Raw genomic sequence first — 22,378 nt, forward strand, 5'->3', positions numbered from 1 at the left:
ATGAACTAGTCTTAACCCATAAGGACCCACCGTAACAAAGGTTAAATGTCCTGTAAGAGACCTTGAAGAGCTTTTTTTCTTGACTTAAACTAAAAAACTGAAACACACTGAACATTCTGATGGGGTCATGTGATTGGTTGAAAAATTTAAATGTGGAGAAAATGAAATAAGTGTAGAAAAAGTGGTGTAACTTGTAAAAGCAACAGTGAAAAGGGTTCAAAGGAGGCAAAAATGGGATTAAAATGGCAAATATATATATATATATATATAAATACAACAAGAGAGAAAAATGTGACGAAAAGTGACAAGTGAAAAGTGAAAAGTGACAAAAATGGGTTGAGGAGGCAAAAACAGGTAAAAAAAAAAACAGATAAACTTGTAGGGTGAAAACTGGCAAAAATGAGTTCAGTGGGAAAAAACTGGCTAATAGTAAAATACAGTTGCAAAATGAAAATGGGTTACAGAAATGCAAACAGGTGTCAAAATGGATGAAAAATGGTGAAAAGCTGTTAAAAAGTGACAAAAAGGCTTTAAAGTGGAAAAAAGTTGGCTAGATGAAGGAGGAAAATGGGGTTTAAAAGTGAATTAAAGGTTGAAAAAAGGGGCATAGAGTGTGAAAAAGAGGCATAAATGAACAGAAACGGCGGTGAAAAGGGGTTAAAAAGCTCCTTTTTTCACTGATCCAGCACACATGCATTGATGTCATCAATAAATCATGACTGTCGCGGGCCCGTTCACCGGGTTTGTTGTTAGAAAGCCCCTGAAAATTAATTTTTGTTGTTAAATCCAATTGATTTTGACTAATGTTGTATTATTTTTCCAATAATTGATGATAATATATTAACCACAGAAGCTCACTGTGACATTTAAGTAATGTTTCCTTGGCATCAGAGACCAGTTTATTTTTTAAGTCAGAAATGTGTTGTACATGCTCTACTGAGTCTGTGTAATGCCCTGCTATGAGGAGAAATGGGTGTGGGCTCTTATGGGTTAAAGGGCCAAAAGTATTCACTCACCCATCCAAATAATGTAAATCAGGTGTTCCAATCACTTCCATGTCCACAGGTATATAAAATCATCACCTAGGCATGCAGACTGTTTCTACAAACATTAGTGAAAGAATGGCTCGCTCTCAGGAGCTCAGTGAATTCCAGCGTGGTACTGTGATAGGATGCCACCTGTGCAACAAGTCCAGTGGTGAAATTTCCTGGCTCCTAAATATTCCCCAGTCAACTGTCAGTGGTATTATAACAAAGTGGAAGCCATTGGGAACCACAGCAACTCAGCCACTGAGGTCATAGTGCACAGAAGTCGCCAACTTTCTACAGAGTCAATCACTACAGACCTTCAAACTTCATGTGGCCTTCAGATTAGCTCAAGAACAGTGGTAGAGAGCTTCATGAATGGGTTTCCATGGTAACAGCTGCATCCAAGCCATACATCACCAAGTGCAATGCAAAGCTTGGGATGCAGTGGTGTAAAGCACGCCGCCACTGGACCCTAACCCTAACCCTAACCCTAACCCAGAGCAGTGGAGACGCCTTCTCTGGAGTGACCAATCGCGCTTCTCCATCTGGCAATCTGATGGACGAGTCTGGGTTTGGTGGTTGCCAGGAGAACGGTACTTGTCTGACTGCATTGTGCCAAGTGTAAAGTTTGGTGGAGGGGGGATTATGGTGTGGCAGGTGAGCAAATAAGCAAAAGGTTTTTTTTTTCATGATTTTCTTATTTTTGAGATGCACTTGTAGTTTTTTTTATACATGCAAATCAATTTTAACCTGAAACGTCATATGGATGTTTCACACATCCATCTGGGAAAGCTTCAATAGGAAATGTTTGAGAAAAGGCAGAGGCTTTGAAACAAACTCGGAGTGTGATTGGAGTAACGTTCTGTCTGTCACATCTCTACGGGCCAATCAGAGCAACAAAACATGTGACGTAGTCGCTATCACGCTGCACGTGCACAGCTACTGAGGAATAACGCAAAACATGGCGACTATAGACATAGATACTTGACTTTCATGGTTTTTAAAAAGAAAACAACTCACTGCTGTTCTTTGTTCTTCTTTTAAAGTAGGGATATTATGCCTTTTTTCAAAGCTTTCCACCATCTCTCTAAAACCATGTAGTAGCTTCACATGGTTTACAGCTCAAAAAACTCCTCCTGTTTCTCACACTGGCGTCCTGAAAAACCCTTATTTTAACCTCCGTCTGAAACACTTCATTTTCGCTGCTGTCTCTTTAACACCTCCCGCTCCACGGACCTGCTTTCCTTCCATTGGCCAATTTTCCAGAGGCTGGCCAGCGGCAGGACTCAATGTTTTGTGCCCGCCCCCTCCAGTGTGGCTATGTTGCTATGCTAGTGCTTGTAAACTTTGAATGAACCGGTCCGACTGAGTAAAATATGGTGAATTTTGATCTACATCCGTACGTGTTAGACCCAGAGACTGACCCTGATAGTTTGGAGAGAGAGGGGGAAGAAAACCAGCAGCAGTGAAGGACAGAGCAGGACGTATCTGTTTGGTAAGTGTTTAATTACTGTGTTACTAAATGGCTAAATGAGTAAATGGCCTTGTGGGGGCGGTCTGTTCCGCTTTGCCGGCAGCACGAACGAACCAGTCAGGAGATCCTATTGTGATGACCTCATCAGTTCGCTCCATCGAACTCTCATCTCGGGGAGATCTCAGAGAGATTCCCAACGAACCGTTTTCATCAGTTTACTCTCTAATTCCAAGATTTCTGCCACAAACGTTTATCTTGCGGTTTTAAAATCTGCATACGTGGAGTATGGACACCTGACAATGTGACTTTATATTTATGTTTTAAAAGTTGGAAAAGTATAATGCCCCCTCTTTAACAAAGAAACGTCATCACGTTCTGATAAAACTGCCGCTTTAGCAGCATCCACGTTGCTGCTTGTTTACGTCACGACTCCGCTGCACCTGAAAGTACTGCCCCTCATAGCTGATTGGTCCTGTCGCTTTCTAACCAGGCCCAAAAGGTTCAGACGGGAGCTTTGCAAGATGGATTCACCAGTGACAAACACGTAAACGCGCATATCTATCTGCTTTGCAAGGTTAAATCAATTTGGCATTTCAAAAATGTGTACCTTTGATTTCTGCTTGCATATGGCTTAAAATGATCCAACAAGTACATTAAAAATAAATAAATGAAATAAAAACGTGTGTTTCTGGTACCAGCATGCAGCCAGTATCACTGGGGATGAGGCCTTGAATGTGCTGCATGCTAGTCAAACAGTTTCTTACTGTAGCTTCTAATCTAGCATTTCCAAAAGATAACAGATGTAGCTGCTAGTGACAAACCTAGATCCTACTTTAATCGGGTCTTGCTGGTCTTCTTATTTTTCTCTGGATGGCTAAAGTTACAGCACACCCACACCAACCTCTGAGCTGTTTCTAAATAAAGGACATCACACCTCCAGCACACGGAGAGAGTGTTGTGTAGGTGTAGTAAAGGTCTCTCTAGTCTTGAATCGTGCTTTTACTAACACATGAATAAAGTATGCTGTAATTCATCTGGGTTTGACAGATTATGTGAATATCTCAGCTTACGATGCAAACGACTGTCCACAAACATTGGCTGCAGCTAGACTCGATGCTGAAAATGAAAACAGATGAGCAAAATCTCCAAACAGTGAGCCATGCTCGACAGAAACCAGGAGCACAACACGGACAGCTGAGCAGCAGGAAATAAGACGCACTGAATTGTGTCTGAAAAGAGGCCTGGCAGCGTCTGTGAGTGCCAGAGAAGAAGAGGAAGAGGAGCGTCCAACAGACACGTCTGATTAAGCTCTGAGTAAATGAACCTGCAGCGTGGACCAGATGAGCACCAGCAGATGGTTTCCACACTGAGGGGTTGTACACGCCGTGATGCACTGTGCCACGCCGCGGCCCCTCAAAAACCTCCTCGACCAGCGATGCAGCGTGGCCCCCTGCCCCGGCCCCATTCTCATCGCCTCCGCTAACACCATTAGCATGTAAATGACAGCTGAGCCCCTTGGCTTCCCTGTGGGTGCTGATAGGCCGCACCAGACCTGCGGCTTCTCGCTGCATTAATGTCGTTTTCCTCATTGTTGTGGGATTATTGGGGGGGGGGGGGGGTCTGAAGCTGGATGTGCAGGGGTCAACTTGGCTTAATGCTTGGTATGAATATTAAAGGTTGTTGTGTTGTGGATATTCACAGGCTGAAGAGGAAGCAGCTCCATGTAGGAGAATATCTGTGGGATGTTTGGTCCATTTCTGCCATAGAAGTGAGCTCCAGTAACGCTTTCATTCATTCTTCACATTTTGGCCATTTTTTAACCATTTTTTGCCACTTTTATCCCATATTTTCCATTTTTACCATTTTTGTCACATTTTGCTCATTTAAGCTACCTTTTGCCACTGCATACCACTTGTTTTCTATTTTTTTGCCCTTTTTGCTACTCTTTACTCTTTTTGCCTATTTAAGTCACTTTTCACTCTTCTTTTTGCCAAATTTTTGCCCTTTGTCACCTTTTTTGCCACTTTTGGCCCATTTAAGCTACCTTTTGTCATTAAATACCCCTTTTTTCCTATTTTGTGCCCATTTTTTGCCACTTTTTTGCCCATTTTTGCCCATTGTCTCCATTTTTTGTCAGATTTTGCCCATTTAGGCTACCTTTAGCCGTTACATACACTTGTTTCCTATAATTTGCCCATTTTGTCCATTCTTGACTGCTTTTGCCCATTTTTGTCGCTTTTAACTAATTTTTTGACACGTTTTGACCATTTTTTAACCATTTTTTGCCACTTTTATCCCATATTTTCCATTTTTACCATTTTTTTCACATTTTGCTCATTTAAGCTACCTTTTGCCACTGCATACCACTTGTTTTCTATTTTTTTCGCCCTTTTTGCTACTCTTGACTTCTTTTTGCCTATTTTAGTCACTTTTCACTCTTCTTTTTGCCAAATTTTTCCCTTTGTCACCTTTTTTGCCACTTTTGGCCCATTTAAGCTACCTTTTGTCATTAAATACCCCTTTTTTCCTATTTTGTGCCCATTTTTTGCCACTTTTTTGCCCATTTTTGCCCATTGTCTCCATTTTTTGCCAAATTTGCCCATTTAGGCTACCTTTAGCCGTAACATACACTTGTTTCCTATTTTTGTTCATTTCGGCCATTCTTGACTGCTTTTTGCCCGTTTTAGTCACTTTTCACAATTTTTTTGACACGTTTTGGCCATTTTTTGACCATTTTTTGCCACCTGTGACTCATTTTTTTGTCACTTCTCAACATTTTTGCTACTTTCTGATCATTTTTCCACTTTTCTCCCCATTTTCACCCCTTTTTTCTGCAATTTGAGAATTTTTGCCACCCTTAACTTATTGTTATTGCTACTTCAAGCTTTTGTGCCACTTTTCACCACTGAGATTGTGGCTCTTGCAAAGGTATTTTTGAACAGTTTGGCTCTTTGGTTGAGCAGGGTTGAGTAACACTGGTCTAAATCCAGAATTCGGTCACATGTGGATCTCAGTGTTTTCACGTTTACAGCAACCAGATTCCAACATTTCTAGAGTGGTGTGACAAAAACGTTGGATTTCACTTTACAGGGACTTGAAGTGTTGTGATAAATCTGACTGGGAAGTCTTTCCTCACTCAGACGTAGACATTTACACCGTCGGCCACATTTCTGAGTCAGGTTATGATAATAAAACAAGCAAAAGTTCATTTCTTACAGTAATGTGTTACATTTTTCTTTGTGTCCCAGCTTTTTTGAGAAACAACAGAGAGGTCTCTGAGGAAAAATGGTGGGAAACCATTTCAGCATTTGGGTTTAAGATACGGATGTAATTTATGTTGTTCTGCACGCAGACTGTTGTTGATCGCTCCACTTTGACTCTGCCAGCCCGTCTTTATTCCCGCTCCATTTCCCGGCTGTGTTTATCCGTGTTCACTCCTGATTTTTGTGTAGCACATAGAGCTTTGTGAGAGCAATTATAATAAATTCAATTAACTGCTGACTGTTAGGCTGGCATTTTTAGCCAAAGGCTACAATGCTCTTTAAAGCAAAATAAGAGGCCGGGGACTGCTGAGGCGTATGCTAATACAGAAAAACAGGCAGTAGGAGAAGCTTAATGAACACCACATCCTGCACCTTCCCGCTCCATCCAGGACAAACACCTATAAAGTATGTAGAGCCACAGACCAGTGGAGTTGCATTAGCCTAGCTATTTTCGTACAAGCCAAAATTTACCTCACTTCACGCCGTGAGTCATCCTCCTTTGATCAGCCTCTTTTACTTTCCTGTCCTGACGTCTGCAGCAGTCCGGCTGATGCACCCTGACTGCTCCGACCCCATCGCCTGCCTTCGCTCAACTTTCCTGCAAGAGAGACAGTCAGCGCGTTTTATCTTCTGTTTTCTCAAAGTCAGAGATAAACAAACCTTGATTTGATGTAAGATGTTTGTTGACATCCTGATCAAGGTGTTTTTGGAGTCTTTTTTCACCTGAGAATACCTTCACTGTGCTTTTATTTTTGTGTGAAGTCTGCAACCTTCAAGGTAGTGTCAGAACTGTGCACACAGACTCAGAGCTACAGAAACATCTCTGCTTTATAATAACTATTCAGAGCTGTGAGGGGAAGCAGAAGGTCAGTGGGTTTAGAGAGCCTGTAGATACAGAACCATAAGCTTTTCTCAGCCTCTACCCTCTGAGCTTTCTGTGGCTGCACTAAATTATTTAACAGACAGCAGTCATCTGTGAGGAAACCCAACAGACTCTCCTCGTGTCCCAGGAGCCTGCGGAGCGGCAGACGGGTAGCTGGGGCAGTGCTGCCGGAAATAACATGGCAGAGATATTTGGCTGCAGTGGCCTCGGTGCGCGGCTGGTGAGTGGTGCAGAGATTGAAGAGAGTTTCCACGCAGATGTGCTGATGCCAGGCTGGGAAAAAAAGGACTCCTCTTTCAGGGAGGAGAGGACGGAGAGCCGTGTGTCTAAAGAGCATTTCAGATTGGAGGGTCCAGACAAAAGAGGCTCAGTGCTTTGCTGCCTCTTGGCTCGCGGCCAGCGCCTCTCCTCTGTTCAATGTGACAGTCCGTCTCTCCTCATCCTCAGGCATGACCAATCAACCCTGAGAAGGCTGATGGATGATCTCTGAGTCCTCTCACTCCAGCTCAAAGCAGCCGGATGTGTTTTTGTTCTTCGTGTGTGCAGAGCTGCTCGGCCTGTTTTTCTGCACTTACCTGAGGAAACACTGCAGCACATATATTTGCTCTTTAACCCTTTAAAACCTACCACTGTGCAAGTCCACCAGCACATATTCTTACATTTTTTCATACTGTGGTGCCATTTTTGGGAGTATGTTTATGCTTTACATCACAGGTGTCAAACTCAAGGCTCTGGGGCCAAATCCGGCCCGTGAAACAATTATATCCGGCCCGCAAGATCATATCATATTTGTATTCTAACTGGCCCACCGGTATGAGGTCTGCAGATTTCCTCCAGTATAAAAATGTGAATTTATCCTTGATGATTTAAAATATCCTTGTTAAGCATAAAAATCTGAAAAAGTAAAGCGATTTCACAAAAACTCAGAATTTGGGGAAAGAAATAAATTTGTATTTTATTTCACATTTTCAATTTTGCATCTCAAGATTACAACTCAAACTTTCAATTTTGACTTTTCATTTCATACTTTGACCTTTTCAACTCAGAATTTGGACTTTATATATCACACTTTTATCTTTTAGATTCCCAATTTTATATTTTAAGTCATATTATGACTTTTAAAAACATGATTTCATTTTTTTCCCTCATATTTTGACGTTTTGAATGACTAATTTGTACTTTTAATATCACATTTTGAACTATTACACTCGCAATTTTGAATTTAAGTCATATTCTTAAATTTTTAAGTCATCATTTTGAATTCTAGCTCATATTTTTACATTTTCAGCTGTTCATTTTTGGATTTTTAATCCCATATTTTAAACTATCAGACTCACAATTTAAAATTTTAAGTATATTTAGACTTTTAAACCCATGATTTCAAATTTGATCTCATATTTTCCAACCTTCTCCTCATATATTTGCTCTTTAAAAACATTATGTTTCTATTTTTAATATCGTGTTCTGATCTTTTGAACTGATAAATTGGAATTTTTATCTCAGATTTGAGCCTTTAAACTTATCATTTTTACTTTTTTGAATTTTCAAATGATTTATCATCAGTGCTGGGTTTTCATGTTTTATTACGGGTGAAAATGAGGTTGACAGTTATGGTTAAATGTTGACCCTGTTAGGCCCTCAGGTTAGACCAGAATCCAGAATCTGGCCCCTGCTGTGACTGAGTTTGACACCCCTGCTTTATATCAATATTACCCTTATATCCCACGTTTTAATAATATGTATTGACTTATGTCTTAACTACTACAATAAATTGCTTAAAAGTGCAATAAACCTAAAAAAAAAAAAAATTAAAATCGTTTTCGTTTTTTTCACAGATATTTCAAAATACAGAAATTGCACAGCGGTCCTTCAAATTTGTAAATGTAAAAAAGTTGCACAATATCCTTTGGAACCACAGGAAATTTATTTGCAGTCTGTACATAACTTGCTTTTTGAGATACAGTCAATTTTTATAACCTGTAAATAAAATGAGCCAGATGAGTAGTTGGACTCTTCATCCAACGCTGTAATTAGTTCGAAAGCTTTGCGCCAGCTCTAAAACTGTTTGGTACGACCGGGGTTTTGCGAATCCATAACTACATGTGGAAGTGTGTCAAAGGTGTGTGTGATGGATGCCGGGTGTGTGTGGGTTGTGTGTCTGAGTGTTTTTGTAAAGAAGTAGGGCTGAAATGAGAGTGAGGGCGAGTATGTGTGCAGGCTAAGTTCTTCAATGTATTCTGCAGAAAAAATACAACTCCTGGGAAAATACGCCACTTCCTGTTGTTGGGGTGGGGAGCCTATGAGGTAGGGACACTTAAGAATCATGTGACAGGTCACGCCCACAACGTGATGACGTTTATTTCAATGTAGGAAGTGCAAATACTCGTGGTCTCGTTTATAAAGATTTTTATGGGCATTTTATTGTGCATTTTTACAAACCAATCACTGCAAGGAAAAAGCGCTCTGAAACATGGTAAATGTGTGAAATATTAGTGGAACTCCCAGGTTTCATATGCAAAAAGAAAGATCGATCTATCTTAACTGGTTTCAAATCTACCGCCAATCAAAAATGGATATGCTTATTGTGGCGCCGGCGCTACGCTGGGTTCTACAGGGTTAAACTCAGAAAGCTTTTGATTCTGTCTTCTTTAGCCCTGAGCCAAAACCCTCCAAGGTAAAGAAGGAATATTCTGCATGCATCTAAAAGTCTAAGTCAGTCTGTCTCGATGAGAAAGTTTAACCTTAAGAAGTCTGTCGGTAGCAGAGGCAGACTGGGACGCAAACTGCTTGAAGTAAAGTGTTCTAATTAGATGTAAATGCAAGATGACAAGACACTAAGTTTTGCTCACCATCACACCTTTATGTGCACACACTCAGACTGTCGGCAGTGTGTCATTTTCAAACGCCAAGCCAGGAGACGTCTGGTGAGCGTCCGGGGCCTGCTGTCATCCTTCTCACCCCTGATAATCATCGCTCATCATTTGGATCCGTTCTGTCAAAGCAGCCGTCTGGATCTCCACCGTCAGCGTCACAGGCTGCAAGAAGAAACCACAGGAAGGTTGATGTAAAGCTGAAGATTATGACTCTAAATGCCTTTGGCTGGAAGATAAACTATAGGAGGACTAAACTGTTTTAGAGGCGGCCTCATTTCCTCCATAATGCAGAGGTTTTCCTCATCCCTGTGCTCCATCACGGCGCCTACAGACAGTTTTTATCCCTCTGGATTTTCACCCTTTTATTGATTTAATCATTTTTGACAAAAAATCTCTTTCGTGTCAAAGTGAAAACAGTTTTCTACAAAGTAATGTCCATGAAATGAAACCATGTTATGTAAAATAAGTGACTGCATAAATATTCAAGTCAGTCGAGTCCCTTTGAGTCTGTGTGGATCAGTCCCAATTTTACTCCAGTCTTCTTTGCAGATCTGCTCAAGCTCCGTCAGGTTGAAAGGGAATCAGGCAGAGTTTAAGTCCAGCCTCCAATCCTCTAAGGCAGGGGTGTCAAACTCAGTCACAGCAGGGGCCAGATTCTGGATTCTGGTCTAACCTGAGGGCCTAACAGGGTCAACATTTAACCGTAAACCGTCAACCTCATTTTCACCAGTAATAAAATATATAAAAAACCCAGCACTGATGATAAATCATTTTGAAATTCAAAAAAGTAAAAATGATAAGTTTAAAGGCTCAAATCTGAGATTAAAAAAAAAATCCAACTTATTAGTTCAAAGATCAGAACAGGATATAAAAAACAGAAAAATAATGTTTTTAAAGAGCAAATATGTGAGGAGAAAGTTGAAATAAGTTTGAAAATAAGTTTGAAAATATGAGATCAAATTTGAAATCATGAGTTTAAAAGTCAAAATATACTTAAAATTTTAAGTTGTGAGTCTGAAAGGTCAAATATTTGATTAAAAATCCAAAAATTAAGAGTTAAAAATGTCAAAATATGAGCTAGACCTCAAAATGATGACTTAAAATTTCAAAATATGACTTATATTCAAAATTGTGAGTGTAATAGGTCAAGTTGTGATATTAAAAGCACAAAGTATTCATTCAAAATGACAAAATATGAGGGAAAAAATGAAATCATGTTTTTAAAAGTCATAATATGACTTAAAATATAAAATTGGGACTCTAAAAGATAAAAATGTGATATATAAAGTCCAAATTCTTAGGTGAAAAGTTCAAAGTATGAAATGAAAAGTCAAAATTGTAAGTTTGAGTAAGTCTGAGTAATATATTGAGCTTTAAGATTCATAAATCTAAATTTTTAATTCATATTTTGACCTTTTTAACCAATTATTTTGTATTTTATCTCATATTTTCAACAAACTTTGACTTCATAATCCCATATTTTGACCTTTTAGACTCACAATTCAAGATTTTAAATTATATTTTTACTTTTAATTTCATGATTACACATTTAATTTCAGATTTTGTTCTTTTAAACTCATAATTTTGACTTTCATTCTAGTATATTTGCCTTTAAAAAACATTATTTTTTAATTTCATGTTTTGACCTTTTTGAATTAATAAATTTACTTTTTTCAGATTGTGAGCCTTTAAACTGATCTTTTTAAATGTCTAAATCATTTATCATAAGTGCTAAGTTTTTATTTCATATTTTATTACTGGTGAAATGAGCTTGGCAGTTTCTTGTTATAGATGTGACCCTGTTAGGCCCTCAGGTTAGTCCTGAATCCAGAATCCAGCCCCTGCTGTGACTGAGTTTGACACCCCTGACTTAAACTGTTTCTCTGTAGCTTTCTCTGGATGCTTCGGCTCATTGTCTGACTGGAAAATAAATCTTCTACCAAGCCACAGTTCTCTGAATAAGATTTTCCTCCATGATTTTCTTGTATTTGCTTCATTCATGTTCCCCTCTACCTTTACAAGCCTTCCAGGGCCAGCTGCTGAGAAGCATCCCCACAGCATGATGCTGCCACCAGCGTGTTCCACAGTGGCGATGGTGTGTTTGTGGTGATGTCAGTGTTTGGCGTCTTGTCTGATGGTCTAAAAGCTCCATTCTGGTCTCATCAGACCCCACAGTCCTTCTGGTGAACTCTAGTCCAGATTGAATCTGAGTTTTCTTCAACAGTGTCTTTCTCTTTGCCACTCTCCCATAAAGCTCTGACTGGTGAAGAACCCGGACGTATTCCTTCATTTCTTCATGATGGATTTAACTGAACTCTGGGGGATGTTCAGAGCCTTGGAGATGTTCTTGTCTCCATCCTCTGACTTAGACTTTTCAACAAGCTTTCATCTGAGTTGCTTGGAGTGTTCTTTTGTCCGCATGGTGTAATGGTAGCCAGGAATACTGATTAACCAGTGACTGGACCTTCCACACACAGGTGTCTTTCTACTACAGTCACTCAGGTGATTCAATTTCACTAACTTTGAGGCTATTAGAAACTAAAGAGGTTTTTTCTTGTAAATTTAGTTATTTTGACCCTGACTGATTTATACAAACATCCAGGAGGGTGCGTATATGTTTATGTGGCTGCTGTAAGGAGGAGGCTGTCGTAGCAGCAGAAGAAAAAGCGTCCTCCTGTTTGACGTCTTTTTAATTAATCCTCTCTAATTAAAAGCCCGCTATGTTGCTGGTATTATGTAATTTCTTAAATGAAAGCCTGAAGATTTGCTTCCAGTGACATGTTTTCTGCTGACAGACCTTATCATATTCCCAGTGAGGATGGCGCTGAGGCTATTTTCTCCTCTAGGATGTCAGGCTCATTTTGTTTTGTGGATGACATCATGCGTTACCGCGGCCCATTGTGGAGAACACACTCATGGGACCATTGTTAGAGGCTGCCTCATTTTCTCAATGAAATCAAGTGAAACCAGGACTGGGAGTCTGTACAGAAGTGTGAAATGTCTGAAACTTGGAGAATTTCACACCTAGGAGGCAAAGGCACAGAAAGCAGCGCTTTGACAGCGCAGAGAAAGCAGAGGATCCTCCCTCAGCAGCTGTTAAGGCTAAATCATGTCCTATAATTATCTAAGTATGGGATTCTTCTTGAAATCAACGCTGACCACAGGCTTCTGTGTGATGGAAACACATGAGAGGAACATTTCAGCCTCACAGCAGGACTGTTGTTGTCAACAGTCTCGCCTGCATGCTGAAATTTGATGCAAGCTTTTCCCCACACTCCATTAGCCAGTTTAATTTCCCTTTGTCTTTAGCTGGGCGTCTCTTTGATTTATGCTCCCTTCTTTTACATCATGGATCATTACAGATGTTGTAATGCTCTTAGCATCTATCTGGCTTCCATTTACTTTCTCACTAGGGGATCACAAATGTCTGCAAAGTCTGCTGATAATTTTTGGGCAACAACAACAAAAGCTGGTGTTAAAAATTTAGTTAAAGTATTTCCTTCAATGGTTCTACTCTTTCTTCATGGAAAAACTAAAGTTAAGTGTTTTTTTCAGCTCTAGTAATTCACTCTTAGTATAATATCATGTTCTCAGAGTAATCTGCAGACAGGCTTCCACACTTTCAACATTTGGCAAACATGAGCATTTAGACCAGGCGTGTCAAACTCAAGGCCCGGGGACCAAATTCGGCCTGTGGAACAGTTAAATCCGGCCCGCAAGATGATCTCATATTTCTGTTCTAACTGGCCCTAAAATATGAGGTCTGCAGATTTCCTCAAGTATGTGAACTTATTCTTGATTTAAGATATCCTTGTTAAGTCATAAAATCTGAAAAAGTAAGGAGTAAAATATTTAGAGAAGTCAGGAATGTAGGACAAAAAGCGTTTTAATCTCAATATTCCATTGAGCTTCTCACAATTAGGATTTAGACTTTTAATTTCATATTTTGAGTATTTCAACTCATAATTTTGACTTCTTGTATAATATTTCGAGCTTTAAGATAAAGCATTATGCTGCTGAGAAGCATCCCCACAGCATGATGCTGCCACCTTTTTATCATGTATTTTGTATTTTCACTTTTTAGTCTTATATTTGACCTTTTCAATTTACAATTTTGACTTCATCTAATACAGGGTTTCAAACTCAAAATATAAATAAAAAAATAATCAGATAACAAGAAATCTGGGAAAATAAATTCATTTGTGTTTTCTTTTCATATTTTAAATTTTTCATTGCACAATTAAGACTTCAGTCTATTATTTGTACTTTTATTTCATATTTTGATCGTTTACATTTATCATTTTGACTTTTTATCTCATATTTTAACCTTTTCAATTTTGACTTTATCAATATTTTTTTTTTTTCAATTTATAATTTTGATGTTTTATTGAATATTTTGACCATTTCGATTTATTATCTTGACCATTATCTTATATTTTGACCTTTTAGGTGCTCAGTTTTAAATTTTGAGTCATATTTTGCCTTAAAAACATGATTTGGACTTTCTTTTTTATGTATTTGCCTTTTAAAGCATTATTTTAACAACTCATTTTGTTTTCTGACCTTTTCAACTAATAAGTTTGATTTCTTTAATCTCAGATTTTGAGCATTTTATCTAATCATTTTGACTTTTTAAATCTAAAAATCATTTTTCATCAGTTCATAATTCAGTGCTGGTGAAAATGAGGTTGACAGTTTGGTAAAATGTGGACCCTGTTAGGCCCTCAGGTTAGACCTTAATTCAGAATCCGGCCCCCTCTGTGATTGAGTTTGACACCCCTGATTTAGGAAACAAAAGGAGGAGAGTGTTTGTTGTAATTTCTTTAAGACCTTTGCTTTAAATTCTGTCACCCTGCACTGAATAATTGAGTCTAAAACCCCTGAGAAAGCGATCCTGCTGACTGTTTGATGTAGCCCTACCTCCGGTAAAAAGATGCTGAGCGCTGTCACTGCCACAGTCTGCACGCTGTAGTCTTCCTAATTCCTCTCTTGGGGAGTTGTAAATTGGCATGTCATTACAGCTTAGGAGTCAGGACAGGAGTTCCTCTCTCTTGCTGCAGGGGATCCAGGTGCAAAAGGCGACACACAAAAGGTAAACGGAGCTGTCCTTGGGCTGGGGAACGTCACCTTTTTTCTGCTGAATCTCTGCACCCTGCTTCTTTGAAAGTTGCAGGTGACTAATCTTCACTTGTCAAGCAGACAGGTCGACTTTTTCTTTCTTAACTGACACTTTGAAGGTCGCGGCTCATTCCCTTGACTCTTTTCCTGCAGAGTTCAGATGTTGCTGATTCATCCTGTCCCCTGTAGAGAAAATAACTACAGTATGATGCTTGCACTTTAAAAGCATGGTTCTGCCTGAAGGAACAAAGTCTCTGAGTCATGGCTTAGTCAGAGTCTTTGAAGGATATCATTAGCTGCTGCTGCAAATGCCAGGTGAGAAATGAGTTATGGAGAAAAGACAGGGAAGCGTTCGCATCAAGGGTGAGTTCTTTGATGACTCTGTGAGCACTAGTAAGAGCCTGTGGTTCTTTATGTTAATGCAAACAAAATCAAGTTCTTTAAGCTCAGCAAGCAATTCTCTTCACTTGTTACAAGTTTTTTATTTTTCAGTACGACGCACCAAATAAGTTCTCTCAAGTGCATCCCACTAACCTGTTCACCCCGCACCTCCTCTGTCATTATATCACCAAACACAAGGCTGACAAGTTAAGGGGAAAGAGGAAGGTGTGCTCCAAACAACAGAGAAATGGAGATGAATTGGCATTAGAACTAAAAGGCAGAGGGGAACAGCAGGTCCCCACACGGCCCCACCCCCTCAGCTGGCTTTGTTCCTGCATCTCCTTTGCAGCAATTCAAAAGCAGCTTGCACAAATTAGACCCATGGGAGGGGAGAAGAGACCAGTGTGCAGCAAACTACTGTCACTCAGGCAGCCTGGTGCTGGAGAGAGACGGAGGAAGGAGGACGCTGGGTAGGCCACGTTCACAAGGAGATGGGTCAGTCATGCAAGAGCAGATGTTCCTCTAAAGCAGTGTTACTCAACCCTGCTTAGCCAAAGAGCCAAACTGTTGAAAAATGCATTTACAAGAGTCACAATCAAAGTGGTGAAAAGTGGCAGTTAAAATAAGTTAAACCAGGCAAAAATGGTTGAAAAAGCGGCAAACACTGGGAGAAAAGTGGCAAAAATGGGTGGGAAGTGACCAAATAATGAGTTAAAAGTGGCAAAAATGTTGCAAAAAATGAGAAAAAAGTGACCAGAAGGGGCAAAAATCAGATGAAGGGTGGGAAACATGGGAAATTAGCGGCATTTAATTGCAAAAGGCAACTTAAATGGGCGAGAAGTGGCAAAACGGGGCAAAAAATTGCAAAAAGCAGGATAAAAGTGTCAAAAAGGGGAGAAAAGTGACAAAAAGAAGTGGCAGAAATGGATGAAAAGTGCCAAAACATCAGTAACAGGTGGCAAAAATGGACATAAAGTGGCAAAAACATGGAGAAAAATGAGTGAAAAGCGACTAAAGTGGACAAAAATCTAAATAAAGGTGGGAAAATTGGGCAAAAAGTATCAGAGTGGCAAAATGGGAAATTAGTGGCATTTACTTGCAAAGGGCAGTTTAAATTGGTGAAAAAGTGGCAAAAAAAAGGTGCAAAAAATTGCAAACAGCTGGATAAAAGTGTCATAAAGTTAAAAAATGGAATTAAAGTAGCAAAAAATGCAAATAAGGGCCATGGAAATATACAGACAAGAGATGACAATTAAAGCCTACTGTGTAAGTGTGGGAAACAAACTGATTAATGTTACTTGCAATGGATGATTTTTGAGGTAAAAATGTTCCTTTTTAAGGTTTTCTGGGGAATAATATTTCAAATGAAGACATAAAAGAGCCACAAATCATCACAAATGAGCCACGTGTTGAGTATCACTGCTCTAAAGTGTCACTTCTTCTCACCTATAAGAGCTTTCACACATTCACTCCTGAAGATTCCCTCAATGATTTATCTTCTCGTGAATATATATTTGTATCTCCTATATGTATGTTGAACAAAAACTCCCTATATTTCTGCATCTTAAGCACATCTTGAGCTCATAAACTCACCAGGGGGCCGCCATGTTTTGGTCTAAGTACTATCTCTGTGCAGTCACTGACTGACTGTGACTGGCAACCTGTTAAAAGCTTTCCGTACAATGAAGGGGGTTTCTCCAAAGAAAGGCTAAAACTAGCTTTTACTTTGAAAAGCACAAACAGGAAGTATACTTGTGTAAATCTTCCTGTGACGTGTACCAGTGTGGAGACAGAAAGCTTCATAAGAAGTAGAAGTTTGGAGAGCAGCTTTATTTAACAGATTTTATCTCCCGGCCTTCATCAGGGTCGTCTAGAAACAGACTGCAAACATATTTCACCAATGTGGACCCACATATGTGCTACAACAAGGTAGATTTGGTTCTCTTGCATTTTGGCTGTTCTTCTCATTCTACTGTGTCCAATAACCACTCACAGTGAACGGTAAAATAGATGAGACCCCATTTGTTAAAGGTAACATATTTTCCCCCTTTAAGGCAAGTTTACATCGGTCTCAGAGGTCACCAAAACATGCCTGTGAAGTTTGCTGCTGTAAAAACACTCCAGTATTGGATGTGTGCACATCTAAAAACCCCTCTGTTTCAGCCCTGCTCAGAACCAGCTGTTTCTGTGTCTGTGGCTTTAAATGTCACTGAGCTGTCTGGCTCCGCCCCTGACCCCGCCTCTCTCAGGAAATGAATGTGGCATAATGGATGTGGAGGGCGGAACCAAGGTTATTATAGTTAACTAAAACTAACTAAATAACTAAAACTAAAATTCAAAAATCATTTGAGTTAACTGAAAACAAATAAAAACTAAGCTTTACCAGAAAAACTCAAAGTAACTAAAACTGTATAGTGCGCTTACAAAACTAACTAAAATAAAATAAAAATGGAGACAAAAATCCTTAGTTTTAGTCTTCAACACAACCATACTGACTGGCACCTACACAAGTCTGGGGAATGTAAAATTGCCTGATCTGATTGGTTAAGACTTCACACAGTGGTAGTTGTATGTCTGTAGCTGTATTCAAACATCATCATTAAGTAAATAAAATGATAAGTGAAGAGTAGCCTGTTTGAATATGTTTTTAAAAATGTATGACGCTCACTCAGCCCTGACATCCATCTGTGAAAAAATAAAACTAATAAAAACTAAACTGAAACGAAGCATTTTTGTCAAAATAAAACTGAACTAAACTAACAAACCAGCAGTCAAAACTAATAAAAACTAAACTGAAATTGAACACAGAAAGGGAAAATGAACTAAAAATAAGAACTAATGAAAAATCCAAAACTATTATAACCTTGGGCGAAACTTTCTACCAAGCGGGGAGCGCCAACCAAACCTGGGGGGCGGGGCTAACTCCCCACATGACATCATGAGGGACAAAACTGCGAACTCTGCTGTTGATAAAGAAATTTAAGAAATTTAGGAAAGCTGCAGTTCTTTTCTTCTTCTTTGGCAGTTTTAGCAGTGACTCCCAGTGCACTGTTGCTCATACAGCGCCGTCAAATCGGCATAATTTCAGTTAAAAATGACATACACCTGCTGAAAGTGGCGAGCAGCAACCTCCGGTCCTGAAAAATGAATCCAATGCAGAAGTGCAAAAAACTGCAATACTGCGAGTGTCCACTTGAGGCTTGCTGCAACACCAGAAGTCCCGTCTGGACGCCTGTTAAACAGCCTGTTTTTACACTAGAATTAAACTGGTTTACAGCCTGGTTATAAAAAACAAACGTGTCTCATTAGATGATGTCTTCACGTACTCTTACTGTACCGGGGGGGGGGGGTAACCACAATGGCTTAGATTATATTTAGGAAAAACCTCACGGCGCATCTAATTTGATTGACAGATAGCTTGACAGGCAGACGCTACGTTTCTGTCAACCAGAATGCTAGCTAGCTAGCTGACAGGAAGTCGAGCTTAGTGGGCGGGCTGTTAGGTTGATCCAAAGTTCGGTTGAGACTGCAATTTCAATATGGAAGCCGCCGCAGATTAGCTTCAGGAAGTGTTTAAAGGCCGGCTCAGACTACATGAATTCAGCCAGATTTAAGCCCGACTGCAATGTCGCAGCTCGTCGTCAAAACTAGGGACGATTTTGAGAGTCGGGAACGATAAAGTCTTGTAGTGTGGCATAATTAACGTTGTGTCCAAGACTCCTTACGATTCCTCATGACCACAATTCAAGAAGACTAGCTTGCCAGATTTTTTGTACACCGTCGACTAGTTTGACACCCTGTCTAGTTTGACACCCGTCCTGACATTAACGACGTGAATCCTGACGTCTAACACGAGGAGAACATTTGCTCATCATCTTTGCATCATCATTTACTAGATTTACCACTTTAATATCCTTTTATTCCCGAAAACTAATGTGTCCATTTTATTTTATTTACGTTATCACATGCATACCTAAGCTCTATCTGAAGGAGAGCCAGTCCATACTGTCCTCCTTTTGATACATCCATACTTATTATCCACAATCCAATCCATAATTGTTTCTTATTTTCCTTTTTTTTTTTTTTTTTTTTTTTAGCAGAAGACCGCTACAATCACACAGAGCGCTTCTGTTGTAGAGTGATTGACACTCTTTGGCCCGCCCCCCGACAACCTGTGAACTCGCACTCAGTCACGGAGACAGTGGTGACATCAGCATACGCTAAGGGGTCCCGACCACTCTTGTAGTGTGGCCAGGCTATCGGCCAAGACGGGACAAGATTTTGGTCGTGTAATCTGACATGGTGACATCGTGGACGACCAAAAGAATCGTGTAGTCTGAGCCGGCCTATCAGTTTGCCGACGTCACACAGGCTTTGTCCAGTTTTTCTGACAATCTATGAGCTGAAGGCAGCACGAAATTTGCTGGAGGTAACCGCCTGGTAATCTAATATGCAGGGAAAACCTGCCAATAGGAAGAGGTCAAAGCTAAAGCAGGGTGAAAAATAGGCCATCTTTATTCTGCAGCACAGAAGTTTTCAGGAGTTTGGTTTATTTGTGAGAGCAGCTCTTGTCAACACTTGTCTTGTTCATTTCACGGCTCGATTGTCTGATCTTTCAGGGAGCAGACGTTCTGTAGGTATAGAGCTAATGTGATGTTTTCTGCAGCACGAAAGGAAAAGTGATTCAGTTTTATAATACGGACACAAACCTGGTACAGATGGTGACAAGACAAAAAAAGAGATCATCAGTAAAATAACAAATAGACAGAGGGAGAAGCATGTCTCGCCATGGGAGTAACTTGGCAGCCTCCTCAGCTTTGTGTAGACTGCAGGTGTCGTGTTTGTGGCCATGATGGAGTTAGGAGTTCCACACATCAGCGCAGGCTGGCAGGAAGAGCTGGCAGGTGTTTTCTAAGGAGAGACGCACTGGCAAGCATGAGGTGTCATATGCAGAGGGGATTGGAGAAAACAGAACAAACCCTCATTCTGTCAAAGCCAGCGCTGTGATATTTATCACGCTTAGGCCTTGTAAACTCATGCAAACTCAAATCTACAGAAAAAAGCTGCAAAGAGCGCCGCAGGAGTGTGTGTTAAAGTGTGTGTGTTTCTGTAGGTAGCTGTGCTGTGTAGCGCTTCTCTATGTCGCTGCTGAAATTGGATTTCCACACGTATTAGTAACACATTTAATTTATCCAATAAAAGCAATTACACGAGGTATAATGGCCAACATTATGGGCCTGAAAGTAAATCATCAGCAGAGAAACAGTCTTTAAAAAGATGTTTTAACCATCAATATTTACTTTTCACAGCAGAGCTGGACTGCATAATTAGACTAACAGCGAAGTGGATCAGTTAAACATTAAAGACATACATTACTGCTATTATTCAAGAAAGAAACTTGATCTTTAGTTATTTGTACAAAAAATGTTTCAAAAGGTTGTGAAGAGAACATCATTTTCTTTCTTTTCAGCGCCATTGTTGAGGATGGCATGCAGTTTGTAATGGCAGCCAATTACTGAGGCTTTTCATCCCAGACTCAGCTTCAAACAGTTAGAGTGTCAGCTTTTGTTGCCAGAGGCAGACGGCCAGGCCAGCTCAGGGAGAGGCTGATGCACACAAGTACTCTCTCCTCTCTGAATGCCCATTCTCATGAGATAAAAGCCTTCAGTGTGATTGGTCAAACTCTGCAGCAATAACACGCTCTTACAGGTGAGAAAGGTGAGAGCATCATTGTGAAAGACAAGGTGTGGTAATGGCAGGGTAGTTTACAACACAATAAGACATGAGACGGCATGGTGATATATGATATGAGATACACAGAATATAACCGGTAATATATTTTATTCTATGTCAGTAGCTGGGTTTCCATTACACTTGGAAATGTGCAAAATCGAAATAACGCAATGAAAAATTGGTAATGGAAACACCTGAATTTCGAAAAAACCCTAAAATATCACTAAAAAGTTTCTATGCTTTCATGAGGAGGTTTTTCAGTTGTTTTGATGTAGACATATATTGCCAAAGTGTAATGGAAATACTTTTCCCACATTTACAAGTCACAGGACGTGACGTATGGTGTCACATGACCAGTCACTCCGAGACAACATGGCACAGTACGTGTAGACAGAAGAGGAGACGAGACTTTTCTTAACATCACACTTCTACTCTTATACGTGGCTTTTGCCGTACGTACGGACTCTACCTCTGAACTATCATCTGTTGCCTTCATCTTTTGTTCAAAATTATCAAGGCAACCACCGTAAATGTAACCAAAACCATACCACCAACACGCAACAGGTTTTGAGCATCAAGCTTCCCTGCAGCGGATTCACACCAGATGAGATTTTCCGAGAATTGCGAGGCCTACGCCCAAAATTCCCTTCAATGGAAACGCATTCAAAGCACAATTGTACTTAATCGAAATTTAAGGAATATTGCGATAATTGAAGGAATATTGCGATAATTGCGATTATTTTGCAATAAACTGTAATGGAAACTCAGCTACTGATACTCAACGTGTGGCTCTTTATGATGATTTGTGCCTCTTTTATGTCTTAATTTGAAATATTTTCCCCAGAAAACCTACAAAACTAGGAAAGCACTCAGAGAGCGCAGACCTCTGCCATTAACCCTATCTCCCAACAGTGAAGAATCCTTTGAATAATTCCTGGATCCGTCCCCATGTGCCCCCCACCATGGCATTTGCTGATTACCCCCTCCCCAATGGGGTGGAAACACAGTGAAGCAAAGCAATGGCTTTGCTTCATGTTGACTGTCATGGTGGAAGCATTACCTGCTGGTGCCAACAGATGCACTGACAGTCTCACCTATGGTCTCACTGGATGACTGGAAGTCATGGCAGAGGGTGAATATTCCTCTATTCCTCCCAGCATTGTAAGTATTCTCACTACAATTCGCTGTCTTTCTCTCTGTTACGTTACGACTCGTCTCCTTGACCGGGCATGCGTCTTTCAAAGTCTATAAACTCCAAAATTTTGAGTGGAAACACACCCAAAAAATGCTGCAGGGATTGAAGTTACTCATGTCCGCCATCTCCTGGTGTAAAGTGATAACAGCACAGAGCTCTGCCTTTAGCCCTATCTCTGAATAGCAAAGAATCTTTAAAAAAAAAAATTCCTGGATCCAGATGGTGATCCAGATCACTCCCAAAATCTAATCAGTTCTTCCTTATGCCATTTCTGACATTGCCTGAAAATTTCATGAAAATCCGTCCACAACTTTTTGAGTTTTGTTGCTAACAGACTTACAAACAAACTAACAAACAACAAACTAACAAACCCACCCACTAACAAACGATCACGTAACTCTTTGGTGGAGGTAATGAAAATTTTGACCTC

At 40.0% G+C, this 22,378-nt stretch overlaps 1 long non-coding RNA gene across 1 annotated transcript in view; it reads right to left on the minus strand.

Annotated features, from left to right (window-relative positions):
• Positions 1-6,242: 6,242 nt before the first annotated feature.
• Positions 6,243-22,378, minus strand: part of LOC121522549 — a 73,837-nt gene continuing 57,701 nt past the window's right edge. Inside the window, exons 4-5 of the long non-coding RNA XR_005992994.1 lie at positions 9,498-9,683; positions 6,243-6,363 (exon numbers count right to left, since the gene is read on the minus strand). This is a non-coding gene — a long non-coding RNA (uncharacterized LOC121522549). The remainder of the gene's footprint in view (positions 6,364-9,497; positions 9,684-22,378) is intronic.

This window comes from Cheilinus undulatus, linkage group 15 (genome assembly GCF_018320785.1).
Source record: "Cheilinus undulatus linkage group 15, ASM1832078v1, whole genome shotgun sequence".
Taxonomy (NCBI): Eukaryota; Metazoa; Chordata; class Actinopteri; order Labriformes; family Labridae; genus Cheilinus; species Cheilinus undulatus.